Source organism: Microtus pennsylvanicus, chromosome 1 (genome assembly GCF_037038515.1).
Source record: "Microtus pennsylvanicus isolate mMicPen1 chromosome 1, mMicPen1.hap1, whole genome shotgun sequence".
Taxonomy (NCBI): domain Eukaryota; kingdom Metazoa; phylum Chordata; class Mammalia; order Rodentia; family Cricetidae; genus Microtus; species Microtus pennsylvanicus.
The window spans coordinates 35262598-35269480 of record NC_134579.1 but is presented as its reverse complement, the minus strand read 5'-3'; positions in this window follow the sequence as shown (position 1 = coordinate 35269480).

Below are 6883 nucleotides of genomic sequence, written 5' to 3'. Positions count from 1 at the left end.
AATATTTAATATTTAAGTCCCTTATTGCTATGGCAGGAACACATGGTATGTGCTGGCAGTCATTGGCTGGAGCAGCAGCTGAGAGTTCTACCTCCAGACCCATAGGAAGCAGGAAGAGAGAGCCACCCGACCTGGCTTGGGCCCTGGAAACCACAAAGCCCACCCATAATGACACACTTTCTCTAACAGGGTCACACCTCCTAATCCTTCTAAGTAGTGTCAGTTCCTGATGACTAAGCATTCAAATACATGAACCTATGGGGGCTATTCATATTCAAAGCACCACCACCCCCAGCAGTCAGTCTCATTGCCCCACCCACAATGTTGCTACTTGGCCTTCTTCTTAAAAGAGCTACTGGATGTGTGCTCTCCATCATACAGGGTCCTGCCTCTAAGCTGTTCCGCAATTTAGACTTTTATATGACATAAATTCCTGATTTATTTCAATATCCTACGCAGAAAACTGCCATTGGGTTTATTTTAATGATAAAATGAAACCTCAGGAATCTGCACTACGGCCAGCTCTAGCTCATGTTCTTACCATCATGTGCTTGGGACTTTCAAGTTAGGAGTTGTATATTTTCCAGGGCAGAGAATGAGATTTTGCATTTTTCAGGTCTCCACTGTGCTTGCTCCTATGTGTCCTGAGGGAGGTAAATGAAAAACACCCCACATTTTTATTTTAAGTACCATTGGACTTAAGCTCAGGCCATCTACAGCAACAGCTCTTAATAACTCACACACCCTTATGTCACCTTTCCTCCTCACTTTCCCTACCCTGAGCACTTACTTCCTGGGTTAACCTTCTGTGAAGGAGAAGAAACTCACACAGTTACCCCATCAATTTTGCTACCACTGGGTCACATGATCAGGACATTGGGTCATGAGGTAACTAACTTCAAGTGACAATTCTGAATCTCTAATAAATTTCACTAATATCTTTAAAAGTCCCAGCCTACACACAGGCTAACTATAGAGGGTATTTGAAAAGTCTATAGTCCACAAACCAGAGAAGCTACAGGTCAATCTGGCCCCTAACTGCTGAAATGGAAAAATTAAAAAATGCTGCAGGACCCCTTGTGGCTGCAGGGGCAGAAATGCTGCAGGTCTTCGAGCAGGGGCAGGCAGCAGGCCATGTGGCAGCAGGCAGTGGGCAGGGGGTCCCGAAAGCAGCCAGTCCCAGGTAGGGACAGTGTACAAGACCACAAGGAGAGACAGAAAGATGAGAATGCCACAAGACAACACCGCAGGTCTTCCAACATGGTCCTGGGCAGGGAGACATATGGTGGTGGGCAAGAGACAGAGACATGGATAGGCATGCCATACAGAGTGAGGTTGGATATTTATTTAGTGGGTTATAGAAGGGAAGAGGGGGGAGAAGGAAAGAAGAGCAGAGAGAGAGAGAGAGAGAAGGGGGAAGGAGAGAAGTGGAGAGAGGCAGGAGCTGCCTCTTGGAGAGGGAGATGGAAAAGCTGAAAATCAGCTTGTCTCAGGCTGGGGAGAGAGTGGGCATGGCTTGTCTCTTAAAGAGACAGGACAGACCATTACAAATGTAAGTTCAATGAGATGTGACTATAAACTACAGCCAAGCTTAAAACACCAACAAAACCAACAACTTGGAAATTCTACACAGACAGGAATATGTTTTATGTCCCAAAGGAAGCTCTGACAAAGAGGGCTTTTGGCAACCTTGAAGCTTTCATGGAAGCTCACTGAACAATGGTACTGAAACATGTCAGTTTTTTATCAGGGTGATGCTTCTGAGGTGCCAGAGAGACTGTACCCCAAGAGTCAAGAGTCATGCAAGCCAAGAGTCTATGTCAAAGAGCTGATCACCTGATTGTGGATACCTATGGTTGGCTTTTTCTGAACACAGTGCATTCAGGATGCTGTACACAATGTCACAGGCAGGGTGTCTTAAGGAGCATTTTGTAGAGCATGCTATTCCTCTCTTCTCTGCTATTAATTTCTAATTTTTATATAACCTTCACTTGCAGTATTCGTGGACTTGCAAGACAGAAACATATTTTATTGACGATTTCTGCTGCTTTCTAAAATAGTGCAGATCATGTCACCAGCAGACACTTAAGTCATGTATCTTGGATCGTGAGATACATACTCAATACTTGGAAAATATTTATAGGACTTGAGTGTGAATTTCTGTAAATTTTGAAAGTATTTCTGGTTTGGTTAGGGCTTCATTTGTTTTTCTTTAATCACTTCTGTGTTTCCTGACGCATGACAGGAGCAAGGGCGAGTACTCAGAATCCCTGATAGGTTTACAGATACAAATGCATGATTCTGAGTCATCGGGTGGATGCTAGTGTTGAGCTGTGGCAGATAGCTTCACAAGTATTTCAATGACAGAGGAGAGACAAATCCCCCATGTCCACAGATGACAGAGAAGCAAATTTATAAAGAAAAGACACAGCAAAGTTTGTACAATTATTTATGAAAAAAGCTGTCATCTAGTCAAAGGCAGGAAATAGAAGAGAGTCGGTAGATATCCCAAGGAGATCCCAGAGATACTCAGCTTGACTTCCATTAGCTGCAGTTTACCAAAAGGGTCCAACAGCTCATGCTGAGGCTCCTAATAAAGCCAAACTCAATTCCCAACACCCAAGGTTTTTTTTTTTAATGTAATTGCATTCATAGGCAATTCAACGTCTCTTACACTGTGACATTCTACACTTGTATACACAGTGAGGTATTTATGGTTATAAATAGGCTTATTGCCTTTGTAATGTTTGGGGGACATAGGAAGAGTTTGCAGTATTTCTAGGCATTGTGGGGCATCAGAAGCTTCCTTCCAAGCAACGTGGAATCCTAGCACATGATAATCATTGAGAAATCTGTTATGTCTAGCAGTACAAGCTTGCGGTCCTGGCCACTCGGAGGCTAGGGCAGGAAGATTGCAAGTTGAAGCCTTATCTGGGTTATTGTGTGAGCTCAAGGCCACTGAGCTACTTAGTGAGACTGTGTATCAAACTAAAAGTCAAAGGGGCTGGAGAGATGACTTGGAGATTAATGCACTTGCTGTTCTTGCAGAGGACCTGAGTTTGGATCCCAGCTACTGTATTGCGCAGCTCACAGTCACCTGTGACTCCAGTTCCAAAGGATCTGATATCCTTTTCTGGCCTCTATAGGTATCCATTGCACATGTATGGATACCACACACAGACATGCATACATATGGACAAATAAATAATAAAATAAATCTTTAAAGAAAAGTAAATAATGGCAAGTACAAAAGAGATAGGTGACTTATCTCAGAGGTCCAGTCTTGCCTAGTACATTGAGGGTTTTCAGTGTCATAATTCCAGACAAGAATGGAAGGGAGGGAAGGAGGGGAGAAGGAAGGAAATCAACCAAGTAAGAAATCTTGGATGCATGTGGAGATGAGCCAGACCTCTGTTCACATGAGTATGTGTCTCAGATGTTCAAACACCACCCCACAGGTCACACAGTAAGATACCCCCAGGCTCAGTCACTTCTCTCCCAGCTTCCTCTGCAATATACTTCTGTGGGCCTTTTGACTCCAAAAAGGGGTGCTCCAACCCTGCAATAACATATCACAATGATCACACTTAGCCCTGTCTGCCCCCTGGTTTGAGAGGCTTTGGTGGCTAAGAAGCCAGTGAGTGTGGGTAGCCACTTCTGAGCACGCACAGGGATTCCTAAAACAGCCTAGAAAGAAAACACATGTTTGCCTGCCTCCTAGCTTCTGATGCCACTACATTCCAAGGTGTGCTGGAGAGGCAGGAAAGAGGAGTGGAGGAGGAGGGGTGGAGGAGGAGGGGAGGGGAAGTGGAAGAGGAGAGGAGGAGGGGAGGAGGAGAGTTGGAAGGGTGGAGGAAGAGGGGAGGAGGAGAGGTGGAGGAGAGGAGGAGTAGGGAAGGAAAAGGGGAGGAGGAGAGGTAGAGGAGGGGAGGAGGGGGAGGCAGAGAAGGGAAGGAGGGAGTGGAGGAGGATTGGAGGAGGAGGGATGGAGGAGAAGAGGAGGAGGGGTGGAGGAGGAGGGGTGGAGGAGGATTGGAGGAGGAAGAGTGGAGGAGGAGGGGTGGAGGAGGATTGGAGGAGGAGGGGTGGAGGAGGATTGGAAGAGGAAGAGTGGAGGAGGAGGGGTGGAGGAGGAGGGGGGAGGAGGAGGGGTGGAGGAGGAGGGGTGGAGGAGGAGGATTGGAGGAGGAGGATTGGAGGAGGAGGGGTGGAGGAGGAGGGGTGGAGGAGGAGGGGTGGAGGAGGAGGGGTGGAGGAGGAGGGGTGGAGGAGGAGGGGTGGAGGAGGAGGGGTGGAGGGACAGAGGAACAGAGTAGACACATGTGGTGGAACTAGAGACATAACAGTTGTGGTTGGTGTGAGAAGGCTGAAAATGATAGAGGCCATTGCCCAGAGGGGTCAGCAAGATAGTTTGTTTTTATTGGAGTTTTGTGGGGTTATTTTTATTTTTTAATTTTTATCTTTTATTATCTTTTGGGGAAGAGGTTAAAGGGAGAGGTGGATGGATATGGAAGGACTGGATGATGAACAGTACTGGGGCCATGATGTGAAATTTCCAAAGAATTAATTTTTTAAAAGTTAAGGGGAAAAAACCTCCATCACCAATAAAAAAATTAGTTTTTTATTTAGAATTTTTTCTATTAGTTGAACTACCTCAGACTTTATTATCCATGAAACTGAAAAGCGTTACCCAGCTGCAAATGATGTTATCCTATAAAACGTGTGCATTCTTTAGGTTCCCAGAGAGACATAGAATCAACGCCTTCTGGGCTACATTCCCCTCAGATTTACTGGCTGGCGCCTTACCCAGCATTATCAGGAGGTGGGACACCAACCTCTAATCTGTTGGCCTGAGGTCACTGGCTGGGATCTCAGGATCTGCCTCGGACCCTAATGGGATACAATCCCACTGCAGTTTTAGAAGTGGTCTATGCTCCCAGCGTCACAAGACAGACAATGGGGCTGCTTAGGACTCGGTCTGCCACCAGACACCACAAACATGGTTGTCAGTCCCTGTCCAAGGTTTCCAGGTTGTGCTGGGAGGAATCAAACATGTGCAGCCTGCAGAAACACCCCCACCCCGTGCTTCAGGCTGAGGGTGCTAGGCGCTTCAGTTCCAACCACCGGGCCACGCTGGGTGAGCATAGGATAGGTGCCGGCACTGGCTTGCTGGCCTGTCTGCTGTCTAATGAAGGAAGCCAAATGGGGCCAAGCAGGAATCAAAGTACTGCACTCACTGGACAGAATGAAGCTTCCGCACAGGGCCGCCCAAGCCACTTTGTTCCAAAAGTAGATTAGAACCAAGCTGCCAGCCGTGTATGCTTCCGCGCCAGCTTGCATACACCCAAGAAACACCATCCTCCGCCCTCAATGACATTTCATTTGGGTATTCGGGTCACACACCCGTTAATGAGAATTCTGCCCTATGGGCCAAGGTGCTCCTGACAATTGACTAACGGACCAATGACAAAATTTCTGCATCCTGTGACGGTGAGGAGGAACCTCAGAGGCTCATCTCTCTGTCTCCTTGTCCTGTTGATGTGGACATGGGTACCAAAGGGCCTGAACTACTCAGCCGAGGAAGGTGCATGCCTGGAACATCCGGGTCATGTACACTTCCGGTAAGTGTCCTAGTCTGGGGGAGGAGGGGGAGTGAGCCATGGAGCTGCTGGGAAGACTGTATTTCCTTCTGACTTCACAAATGCACTCACTATTCCTTGATTTCTGCTTCCTGAACATTCCCCCTGTCCATCCACACCCTTTATACACTACCTTACCCAGCTCAGTCCCTCCCAGAGACTAACTTATCAATGAGCTCACAGGGCATCTGGCTTCTGGCCAAGGCTAGTCCAGGAAGGTTCCTAGGCTTGGCTGTCTTCCTCCACTTAAGGCCACAAAAACTATGGGGTCTGCTCTATACAGGTCTAGCCAGCCAACTCTACCACTGCTAGTCCTCTCAGGCCTTCTCAGTCTGTGCGCGTGTTCCAAAGCCACTGGAGTCCCTTCCCAAGGAAGGCCTTTGGCTTGCTCCATCTTCCTGAGCCTTCGCTTGCCATCTTCCCCTTGCCATCTTCCCCTTTCTTTTCTTTCTAAACTCTTCAGCTTCCAACTGTTTCACAGATGGGATTTTCCATTTCCAAACAGGATGGACGGTTCCTCTCCAAGGTGTCCTAAACACTTCAGTGCCGAGGGCAAGATATTGATGATGTGACTCTTATTGGTCATGGCCCCCATTCACTTTTGATGCCCTCTGATTGCTAGGAACATGCAAGGCAACCTTCACCTCCCTAACGATTTGCTGAGGTCAGAGCCACATGGAGCAGAGAAAATGCTTCCAGTTATCCTCAGGGTATTGTCATCACTTAGTTCAGTCCTGCTCTAAGTCAACAAGAGAAGGCCCTAAAAAGATCAGGCATGAGCAGTCAAGTTCAAAATCAGTCAGGAAGTCAAACGGGGGCATTTCTATGGCCAGGATTTGATGGCTCAAGGTTTTGAGGGGTACGTTTTTATCTATATTTGCAACCTCATCAGGCATTCCCCACCAGAGACCCTCATCTATATTCTGGATAAACAGCCTTGTCCTTGTCATTTGCTGATCGCCTCCTCACACCCTAGCCTCCTGAGCCTGCCTCAGCTGTCTGCACTGCAAAGTGAAAGACACTTTTACCACATCAGCAAAACACCATGTTGAGCTGAGAGCTGCCTTGGGGTTTGCGGAATCCATAAATAGACACCGGTCGACTGCAGGCTTTCACACTGAGGAAAACACAGATTGTGTTTGTGTGAAAGAGCCCATGACATGTCAAGGTCATCCCCAAGTCGCTCTCTGGAGATGAGTACTGTCCAACAGAGTTCTCCTCAACAGTGAAAACCTGTCATCTGA